The following is a 12,193-nucleotide window of genomic DNA, read 5'->3' on the forward strand; positions in this document are numbered from 1 at the left end:
TGGCAGCTTCCTATGTTCCTATGCCCATTGAGGTCATCAGGAGAGGTCCGTCTGCAATTGCCACCAGCTCGTCTGGTGGCTACCCAGAGACAGGCCTTCTCCTCTGCTGCCCCAAAGATTTGAAACATGCACCCTGCTGAAATAAGAGCCTCCCCATCTCTGACAACTTTTAAAAAGTCTTTAAAGATGCATCTGTTCAACCAGGCTTTTAATTAAATATTGTTTTAAATATAGTTTTAATATTGTTTTAAAATGTTGTTTTAAAATTTAAATTGTTGTAATGTTTTAACTTCTTCTATATTATTTATTTTGTTTTAACTATTTTTTAAATTTTTCTGTTGTCATTTGTTTTAACTAATGTTTTAATTTTTTTAAAAAAATTTTTTTGCTTTGTTATAAACTGCCCAGAGATGTGAGTTTGGGGAGCTATAAAAATATGTTAAATAAATAAATAAGTTAATTATTAAGACAAACAACCATACAGTTGAAAGTTGAGTGTCTGATTGTGAATCACTCATTTTCAATTAGTTACCACTTCTGGGGTGTAGGGGCTCAGGTTCAAGGCAACCAAGAGATTTTAGACTTGGATTCAGTTCCAGCACAAGGAAGATACTTTGAACTGATTTTTGGCTTTGGGTTCAGGTTTGGTTCAACTCCCTGACTGTAAGGTACACAGTACACTGTGGTGCCATGCTGGAAGAACATTTCGGATAGCACTTGTGCAAGAGTTCATGGAAGAACATTAAGACATTTTCTCTTTCTGCTCACAGTTCTTTAGATCCAAGCTGATGATTAGAATTTGCATTTTAGATTCAACACATAAACCTCTTGATTTTTAAGGCATAATTTTACACATATAGTTCCCATGACTGAGCAAGGCAATAAGATGACTGCATGCTCAAATGGCTCACTCTGCCCTCAACTGTTTGAACACATGGTGAACATTCAGCGCAATAAAAACAATAATAATAAGTAGGCATATTGGCTTCAATGGCTTCATAGAAATCTCTGAGCAGAATGTTAGCATACATAAGGATGTTCTTAGATGTGCGTTGGACTGTGGCCTTGGTTTCTAGTGGGTGATAAGGATGTCAGTTACTCAACTCATGCTATAACCCTGTCTGCAAACCAGGCATGCAATGGCACCTATATTTTAAAAACATAAATAAATAAAGCTTCAGTGAACTTAACCTTGGAAAGAGGTAAAAGCCTCCTATGAAATTCTAAAATATGACTTGTCAGCTTATACCAAAGGCAATGAGAGTGTGAAGGCACTAAACTCTTCGATTTGCTTATGAAATTTCACTCAGGGCAAGGAAGGGAAAATAAGCTTAATCCTGGAAGAGCTTGGTCCAGGAGCCCTAGAATAAAACATGGGCCTGGAAGATCTATGATTACTAGGTACTTTCTGGCACTGGGTGAGATGTTCTTTCAGGGGAAAACCAGATTTTACCTCATAAAATGGGGTCACCCAAACCTGATTTTCCTACTGTAATGCTACTGTAAGAGTTGAGGGATACTTGTAGAGGAGAAAGTCCAGGTGGTGGCGGGGGCATAATCACTCTCCTGAAAACTTACCTTTCTCTGTGAAAATACCACTCTCCAATATATTTTTGATTTTTTTCACCAGCTGGGCTCCAAAAATAGACTTGAGGCTGGCTGCGGGAGGAATGGCCTCAGAGGAGATAAGCAAGTGAAAACTGGTGGACGTGGGAGGGATCTTGTCTTGCTAATCTTCACCTGCTCATTCCTCTTATCCCCACATTTCCTGTTTTCATTGGGTCAGTTCAGATATTACTTTTAAATATGCAGTTAGTATATCTGTGGTTTTTATATCCACTCGGAAAACAAATTCAGACCAACAGACCAACGTGAGTAGAGGGAATGATCCTATCCTATCCTGGGCTCTGTTGTTTTTACAATTAACTCAAGAGTTGGAGAGGGGGCATGACGCCTGTTGGCAAACTGGACTATCATCTGATCACATTATAGTGACTGGCACACATTTTAAATCCTGCACTATGAGGCTGTTCACACAACCGAAAACTGGAAACCTCCTATCCAAGTTTGGAGGCGTGCGGTTGTGTGGGAGCGAATTAGGTAGGAGGAGGGATAAGTGATTGTGTGGGAGACAGGAGCTGGGTAGTTTTTCCTCCTACTTTGGTCAAATGCTGGTTATGAAAGCTAGGTGGGATGGTGCTGTCCTACCCACCTTCTGCCTCCCATCACTTCTCCCTCCTCCTACCTAGATGTTTGCTCCCACACAACTGGAAATTGGGAGCATGCATGCCCAGCTTGTCCTGCACAGTTTTTGGTTGTGTGAACAGCCTTTATATGTTTATACGTTTTGACCATTGTACATGTGTAGAGAAATCTAATCATGCGCTGAAATTATCATCTGAATTGGCCCTATGTTAAATATTACAAAATGTAATACTTCTTTATCTTCCTCCCCACTCTGCTCCGCCATTCTAAAATGAAGAATATCCATAATTTGGAATTATGACTAATGCAGTGTGCATGCTTTGAGGGACTGCAGGGACACAACAGGAGCCCTTGTGAAATTCCTCGTTCCCTCTGTGCATGTGCTATTACACAAGAGTTCCAAGCTCTATGGAAGGGCTCAACAATACCTGACCCTCAACAATAAGTTTCTGAACTTACAGAGTCCTTCCAGAGTGCAGAAAGCTTTTGTAACTGCCCTGGCTCTCATGCAACTGTCCATGGAGGGGGAATGGGGAGTTGTACAAGGGCTCCTGGAATGTTCCCTCAGTCCCTCAAAGTGTGCATGTTTTGTTAGTCAGAATATCAGGCAGTGGGGGGCGGAGGATTACAGCAAGGAGAACTTGCATTTATTTAATGATTTAATGGCTGGAAACAGAATTCTGGATTCTAGGTGAAGCTTTGTTCTGATCTAGCAAGACCTTTGTAACATGAATCTATTTTTCTCTCTCTAATATGTTTCAGCTCTAACCTGGCATGATTTAGTAGTCATTCATGTAAGTGAACTGATTTTCTGTTTTAAAACAGTTTGTCATGCAAGGAGCATGTTCTATTTTTTTCCTATTTACTCATTTACTTCAGATATGCAAGTTTATAAGCAGATAAGCAGTTTATTTCTGTTCATTTCCAAAAGCTAACTTAGCCATTTAAGAAGCAAAACAGAAAACAGATTTATTTCTTCATTTATGCTGCCACTGAAGAGAGGGTGGTGCTATTACTTTTTCCTCTCTACACACAAGACCATGGGTGAAGCATTGATTGCATGCAGGTATGGCTCCTAGGCAAGTAGAACCTGAAACTGCAGTCAGGGGCCCCAATCCCATTATCCTCTGTTGGGTAGAAAGGTCTACTTGTGAAGAGAATGCCATCTGCCTGGTGAGGCCTACGAGACTGAAAGAATGTCCTGTTCAAGGATGAAAGGAGGAGACATTATAGTGAAACAGATGTTTTGGATGTTTCCTTTATTGTTCAGTTTTACTATGCAAAAACCACTTTCAGAAATCTTTGTTGACAGGAGATATATAAATATTGTCAGTTATTAAATAAATATGAAGCTACCTTATACCAAGTCAGACCATTCACCTATCAACATTTTCAATGGCTTCCCATGGTCTCAGGCACAGTTCTTCCTCCCTCAGGCCTGCTACCTCAGATCCTTTAGTTGGAGATATAGGCATGGGGCAATGGATCAAGGTGGGAATGAGCATCCGTAGGCCACTGAGGCCTGGGGGGCTGCCAAGCAAGGGCGGAGCCACCATTGGGCCAATAGGTTCAAAGAACCTGGGCCGTGCCCAATCAGGGGCCGCACCTCATGGCCCCGACACGCCCCCCACATCTGACGTCAGAAGCGGTGGTGCTGGTTTAGCTCCCAAGCAGGGGCTGCATGGCCCCTGAACAAAGCGCTCATCGGTTGAGAGTGTGAAGCTCACCACTTTCCTGCCCAGCCTGTGATTTGTTCAAATACTGGCTGGCTGGGGACTTCTTTCCTTGCCTTTCTCCATTCAGAGAGAGAAGCCCCCAGTCGGTCAACACTGGAATGAAGCACTGCTTGGGGAGGATCAGGAGAAGGGCTCAGCAACCCCTCTTCCTGGTAGTGGCCATTCCCCCTGCATGAAAGTTAGATTCAGGGGGCATGAGCAGTGTTGGGAATGGGGCCACTCACAAGGCAAGGAAGGACACGCCCCCCCCAACCAGTCAGCGCTGGAACAAAGCACTGACTGGTGAGATTCAAGTGTGGGGCTGAGTGGCCTCTTTTCCTTTACTGGCCACTTTACTGCATCTGACATCGATGCAGGGGGCTTGGTCAGGGTGTGTGTGCACCTATTTGAAATGGGGTGGCGGGCACTAGGGGGAGCTTGTCCCCCAGCAGCCAATGAGCTTCCTATGCCCCCAACTGAACCAAGAATTTTCAACAAGCAAAATGTGCACTTTGCCACAGAGCTATGGCATGTCCCTGAAGGTCAACACTATTGGCTTTGACAAAGCTGTTCACTAGTTGGAGGTGGGCTCCTAGACTGACATCTGCCACCATGCCCTACCCCAGCAGATGACTGGTGCTCTCAATACAGAGAGCCAGCGTGGTATAGTGGTTAGAGTGTTGGATTCGCACTGGGGATGCCCAAGTTCAAATCCTCACTCAGCCATAAAACTCACTGGGTGACTAATCTCTCAGCCAGTAACATATCTCTCAGTCTAATCTACTTCACATGATGGCTGTGAAGATAAACATAACCATGTACACTGCTCTGGGCTCCTTGGAGAAAATGTGGGATATAAATATAAAAATAGATAATTTATTTTCTCAACACATGTTTGGTGCTGTAGTCCAACAATAGAAGCATTGCACATTGTTTCAGGTGTCTCATGAGCCCCAAATCTAACCCAGAGGAATCCCAGGATGAAGGGGCCATGACCCCTGAGCTGGACACCAGAGGCTCTCAAAGTGAAGTGATCGTGACTCCCTGAGCCCAACTCTGATCAAGATGACTCTCAGGATGAAGAAGGGTTCGAGGGGTTCTTGCCTCCACCAATGGAAGTGCCAGCACCTGCTGACCCTTTCAACACATTGCCTGTGTCATCTGAGTGGGAGAATTAACCAGAAGCACCGCAATCCCCACCAGCAGCCACCCAGCCATGCCACAGACAGTGCTTAGCAAATAGGGTGCAGGCCTTTTAGGACAATCATGACTTGGGTAGGATTGCAGTGCTGCCTCTGCATTTAAGACTTCAGTTTGCCACAACTGTTTGCAGAAGCAACTTTATTGTGGATGTGTTCTACCTTGTTTCTGTGCCTGCTCCTTGTTCTTAGATTCTCTGGCTTATGACAACTTGCTTGTTTTTTTACTTTGATCCTGCCTGCTCCTAATGGACTGTTCTTTGGTTCCTGACCTCCTGCTTGATTGACTTTGGGGCTATTTGCATGACTGCCCACAGGGGCCGCCAGGGAGGAAGGCAAGGTTCAACCTACCTTCCCCAGATGATAGCTCCTGTGGCATGCAAGCTGTGCACCCACACGGCCTGCACTGCCCAGAGCAGCGCGGGTGACTTCCAGCAGCATGGATCAACAGAGGTTGGGACTCATTATCCCAGCCTCCGAGTATCCCACAGTGCACTGCACACCAAATGGGGTGTACAAGGGGATTCCCCCAGGGGACAGGCACTCTAGGTGCCTGTCTCTGTGTCAGCGCAACACGTGATCCCAGCAGCTGGGTTAATGGTGCGCTTGAGCCCTTAACTTTGGCTAAGAGCCAGGCTTTGGTGTTGGGGGCTGCTGAGATCCTGGCGGTTCCAACGGGCAGCCAAGCCCAAGCCCGGGCTTCACTGCTTGTGAGAACAGCCTCTTTGCCTTGCTTGCCGAAATGGACTAATTTCTGGCTTTTGACCCCTTGCTAGTTTGACTCTGACTCTTACCCCTGGACTTAGGAGTGCTGGCCTGTGGCCTCTGTCTTGAGGGGCCTCCAAATCCTGTCTCAGGAGGCCTCCAAATCACCCACCCAGGCCCAGCTTGCCTTCCATCATTTGCGGGAAGTGGGGTGATGGGAAACTTTCCCCCTTTGTCTGAGGCGTGTAGCAGCTGCAGTGAGGGTGGGGGAGCCAGGAGGGGAGAGTTCCCCTTCACCAAAACTGTAACCTTTACCCAGGGAGGGAGGTGGAATGGGGCACAGCGGCAGCTGCAGGGAGGAGGGAAGAGTTCCCCCTTTTACCAGGATGGAGGGCGGTGAGCTCCTTCCACCTCCCCTCCTTCCTCCCAAGTGACTGCACAGGCCTCTTGCCTCTTTGCTTCCTCCATGTAGAGGAAGGCCAGAAATGGGCTGCTTACCAGAGAGGCAAGAGGCCTGTGCAGTCACCTGAGAGGAGGGAGGGGAGCTGGAAGGAGCTTGCCATCCTCCATCCCTGTAAAAGGGAAAACACTCCCCTCCATGCTTCCACCACCCTCCCTGAAGCTGCCACCATCGTGTCCCATCCCACCCTCCCTGTGTAAAGGTAACAGTTTTGGTGAAGGGGAACTCTCTCCTCGTCCCCATCCTCCGAAGCTGCCACAGCCACGCCTCATCCCATCCTCTCTCCCTGGGTAAAGGTAAGAGTTTTGATGAAGGGGAACTTCTCTTCTTTCGTTAAAAAAAAAATTAAGGGGAGGGCCTTGCAGTGGGGTGGGCCTCCAAAGCCCTTCAGGTCCAGGCTCCAAAACTGCCTAGTTGTGCCACTGCTGACTTGCCTGCTCCCACAGTATGATTCCTGCCACACCAGCCCTGCCTAGGTATGACAAGGTGTTTGTGGATTGTGAGGATCCAGAAATGGAACTGTACATGACTAAATCCTCTTTCTCATGCACATAAATAAATCCAAACTGAAATCTCTGAGCCTGGAAGCCTATCCCCATGCACAGATCATGCTTGCTTGGATCAGTGTGCTGATTTCTGCTTGGTGTGTGAACAGACATGGAGGGAAAGTGACATAAGGTGTTCATTCACCAGATTGTCTGTTTATGTAAACATAGCCTTTGTAAGTATTTGGGGTGAAGACCCTAAATGCTGTCACTTGTCAACAACAGAATAAACAGAATGTGCTGCAACAAAATTGTGTAGACGAGGAAAAAAGCAGAAGAGTAGAATGTTAAGAATTTCTGTTTTTTAAATACAATCTGCCTGTTGTAAGAAAAAAATGAGGAGCAGATGTTTGCATTCACAAGTCTCTAAAAATATAGTTAGATTACTATTAGTAGGTGTTAACCAAAGAGAAGTGAATATTGCTTTGTTTGGAGGCTTTTCAAAAATACCATGGGAATGTTGGATGTTCAGGGACTGTGATACTGACACATCTGTATTTTGATTTAATTAGCTGTTTCATGAGATTACACTGTGGCATGTGATGCCTTTCAAACCCAGCACCTGTAGTCAGAATTAGAAGCACTGAGATTGGGGCTACTCATGTTTGCAGAATTTTAACACGTTTTTCTGTTTTTCGGGGGGGGGGGATGTCCCCTTTTTCCTTCCTTCCTTCCTTCCTTCCTTCGTCTTCTTTGTTTCTTCCTCTTCCTAAACAATTAAGGCATGAGGAAATTCTGGCAAAATCATTAGTTGTATTATGAGGCCTTAGCCAGGGTAGAATGAATTTCCTGCTGGTCTGAACATAAGTCTATTTATGGGGGAGGGAGGTGAAGGAGATAATGTGACAGTGAGAATTTCCTATGACAGAGAGAGTGTGGGGGGGGAGGGGAAAGAGCACAAATTCTTGTGTGAAACTTCAATGTGAGGTCTGATAGGCCCCAGGTGCAACAGTAGGTCAAGTGTCCTTTCTGTCTCTCGATATTGGAAACGTGCCTGGCTTTCCAAGAGGTCCCCAAGCCACGGCAGAAGGCACAGAATGTTGACTGGCCCTGGGCTACATCTTTGGCTGCTGGAGAAGCAATGACCTTTGCCCTTGACAGAGAGCTTTCTGCATTTCTCTGGAGTTCTCACTGAGGATGAAATAGCTCTTTTGCTCTCGTTGGGTTTGCAACCTGACATTTCCATGTCAAACTCAACAGAAGACATCACATACATACACATATCCCCCTTTTTATTGGGCTGGTGTAGAGTTAGTCTTCATGAAAGGCATCCCCATGTAATCCATGAGTATACATTTTTTGCCATCTACCCTATATATGTGCCTTGAGCCTTACAGGGAGTGAGGCCCTACAATGTGAGGGAGAATTTGGATCCCATGGCCTTTCATGTATTAGGACTGCTTCACACCCACAAGCATGGGGTCTCCTTTGATGCCTTCTTACCTCCTGCAGACCAGTCTCGTCACCTGAATCTTTACATCTGTCAGGCATGAACTACTCATACCATAGAATTATGTGGGAACAAAACATTAGAGTTATGAAGGAATAGAATGGACTGGACCACGTTACAGTCCAAGGGAGGAATATTGTTTTTGAATGCTCCCCTATGCAAAACCCCCAGCAAGCAGAAAACTAGCATAACAATGAACAGTTGCGCTAGAAGCTTTCTCCTGATGTGCTAGCTTTTTACATGAAAACTTATTTTAAAATGGCAGTCTCCAACTACAGTTTGAACAATCAATTCTACCACCTCAGGACTCTACCACTGCATTCTGGTGCATGTAGACTAGGCCTCAACCATCGACGGCCACAAATCTCACTGTGGATGAAATCTATGAACATCAGATTTCCACACAAATTATGCTTCTCCCATGTATACAGTGACATGAAGATCTACAAAAACCTTCACGAAATGGCTCCAACTTTCATCAAAGCCCGTGAGCTGACTCTAAATTGAGTATTGTTTCTACCACTGTTTGACATTGTTATAAAAAGTATTTCATTTTTTGTTGCAGTTGTAATGGGCCAAGCAAATAACAACCCGCATTTGGGGTACAATGAGAATTGCCATGGTAAATCCTTGCCAAAATGTTGACATTATTTTTGTGCATTTTTAATAGATGCATATGTGCACTTGTGATTGTGCATCAATGTGATTGTGCATATGGTTGTAGTGGAATGCTTTTACAGTTTAGTTGAATGCAAGATTAGGTTTTTCCCCAAGTTCTTTGATTTTAGAAATCAGGAGGTTGACTTAAATTCAGAGTCCTCTTCATTTTGGGTTAAATATATATATAAGCTTTATTTAACCTCGATTTTTAAGGGGTTTGTCTTGAATTCAGCGTCATCTTGTATTTGAATAAATATGGTATGTGGTCTTTTACTGTTGCACAGGAGCACAGTGCACATCTATACAACACCACACACAAAGTCTTGATGCAGTCACACATTAGGGATGTGTACAAATTGGATTTTGCTATTCAATCTCGAATAGAATCACAAAATCTCAAACTGAATCATTGATGCAGCTGGCACTGGCCTGCTGATATGACAATTCAATTCATGAATCATCAAATTGATTCAGTTTTACCCATTAAACCTAATCAGTGTTCCCTCTAACAGAGATTCCCAGATGTTGTTGACTACAACTCCCAGAATCCCCAAGCAAAACTCATTGCAGCCATTGCTGAATCTAATGGGTAGACTAGCTCGCCCCAGAAAAACTGCAATTTTGAGGACTGTTTTTCTGGGGAGAGCTGGTCTACTGATTGGGTTTAATGGGTAGACTAGTCCTCTGAGAAAACCAATAGGTAGAACAGCTCTAACCCTAACCCTGAGGGGAATATCTTACAGTGCTCACACTTCTAGTCTCCCATTCATATGCAACCAGGGTAGACCCTGCTTAGCTAAGGGGACAAGTCATGCTTACTACCACAAGACCAGCTCTCCTCTCCATGTCAGATCATCAGTCCACCTCATCATTGGTTGTGGTTGGGCTGCATGCATGTCTGTGCTTCTATTTAGAAGAAAACCTTTAACAGCAAGAAAACATTCAATTCACAATTCACTCCTGCCTGCTCCACCATTGCCTCTGATTGGTGCTGGGCTTCAGGGCACCGGTCCATCATCATTCCTGGCCCGATGGTTGGGTGGGTCAGCAGCACAAATGGGCAGACTGTGATACATCTGGTGTTCAGCCAGAGTGAGCTGCCAGTGGTGGTTGTTGCCGTCAGTGAGAGGGGTGACCATGCATCACTCACTCTCCTCCACAATGAAATCGGGATATCCCAGCAGAGTGGCCTTCAGGAAGACCAGCTGCTTGACTAGCTCAGCATCCGATGAGGTGTCACCACGTCCCCAGCCATGGTGAACAATCTCTTACTCTGGACACTAGCTGGCAGGCACAAGATGAACCGCCCAGCAACCATCACCAAGTCCAATGCATCGCTCAAAACTGGCTCGGCTCCATCTCCCGACCTGCCACTGACTCCTGCAGGTACTGCGTAATGGACCGTTGCAGGGCTTGGTGGACTTCTCCTGTCCTCCTGGGAAGGCGCCAAGGAATCCCTTTGTGAAACACCTCTGTGAACCCTTCCACAGAGGAAGCCCAGCAGGTAAGGTGCCCAGGCTTTGTGTGCTGTATGGATCTCAGCTGCTCAGGGAGCCAGTGATTCAGCAGAGTGATTTCAGCAAGAATCCTCTCTGAGCAGGCAGGCAGCAGCCATCTGAACCCCATGAAGCAGGCAGCAATGAGCAGTCCAACCACAGTCCTCTTCCAAAGGCAGAAAAGGCAATGCTAGGCTGCGACAGAGATTCCCCTTATATAGGTTTTGAAACTCCCTCCTTCTGCCCCCCCGCTCATCCCTCCCCCCAGCCAATAGGGGCCCAGTTGCCCATAGCAACAATCCATTTGAATTATAAGTAGCCAAGCAAGAAGATCACCAGCCAATCGGTAGTCAGTGCCAGAAAACCAATCAGAGCTTGTAATGACAGACAAACAAGATGGCGACTCAAATCAGCGAATCGAGCTGCCATTTTGTTTGCCTGTCATTACAAGTTCTGACTGATTTTCTGGCACTGACTATCAATTGGCTGGTGATCTCCTTGCTTCAATTAGATTTGAATCAGGATCAATTCAATTCGGCCTCGAAAAGCAGCATTGAAGCCAATGGTGATTCAATTTGAGGTTGAGTCGATCGCATTAACCCAATTCAAATCAAATTGATTTGCCTATAAATCTCTATGCGCACATCCCTATCACACATGTCATCATGAATACTGCTTTTTGTGGTGGCTTTTAAATGCACAGAAGGGTTGTCCTTTCATGAGTCAACGTAATGCCCCCTGTCAGCACCATCAGAGCAGCTCGTTGGGATTGATCTGACCCTGGCAAGCTTTACAGGGACTGCTTTTCCTCATACTCCTTGCAAAGTTTGCAAGAAACATGAGGACTTCCCTGTCCCTGGATCCCATCAGATGTGTAGTGCAGGGCAGCATTTGGTACCTCACCACAGATGCTGCAATACTTTGGGCTGAATGCATAAATGCTCATTGGTAAAGCAGAGGGGGTACATAAGCACATTAACTGAGACAGAACCTGAGACAAGTTGAGACAAATTGTACATTCTCCAGAAGTGGAATTAATTTTAGAATGTCCAGGGGTGGAGCTACAACAGGGCCGATGGGTCTGAAGAACCCGCACCCACTGCTTCCAGAGCTGCCTCACCCTGCCACAGGAGCCACCTTACTTGCCTTCCCTACCTCTCCTTCCCCACTGGCCAGCAAACCAGCCATTCCTGCTGCTACCCAGTGTGCCTTCCTGCACTGGTCCTCCCCAGAATTGCACAGCACTCCTGCAGCCCAGTGTTGCTTCCCAGCCACTCTTAGGGTTCTGACTGTCTTTAGGCAGCCAGGAACAAGGGCGCATACGCTCTCTTCATTCCCAGCCACCTCTGGGTCAGAGCTGGCAGGAGCATGACTCTTCTGGGGACAGGGAGGCTGCCCCACCACACCTCTGCCATTGTCACTGCTGGGGGAGTCCACCATTGGGCCAGAGAACCCACCACCACAGCAGGAGGGCTGCCCGTGATAACACGGGCCACCTCTGCCCTCTCTATGCCACTGAGAGTTTCTTCTCATTTAAGGAAGTGCAGCATAGTGAGCCAGAGCAACAATGAGGATAGAACAGATGTATTTGTATTCTAGGCATCCAGCAGCTCTGGGAGTGGAACTAACATGAACAGTGGGTGGGTGTGAACCCATGCCCTTATTGCCTGTAGCAGGTATGCATGGAGAAGTTCATCCAAATCCACTTATCCTTTACCCACAAGAACCTAGCTCTTAAATGTAATTTTCAAACATTAC

Source organism: Hemicordylus capensis, chromosome 4 (genome assembly GCF_027244095.1).
Source record: "Hemicordylus capensis ecotype Gifberg chromosome 4, rHemCap1.1.pri, whole genome shotgun sequence".
NCBI lineage: Eukaryota > Metazoa > Chordata > Lepidosauria > Squamata > Cordylidae > Hemicordylus > Hemicordylus capensis.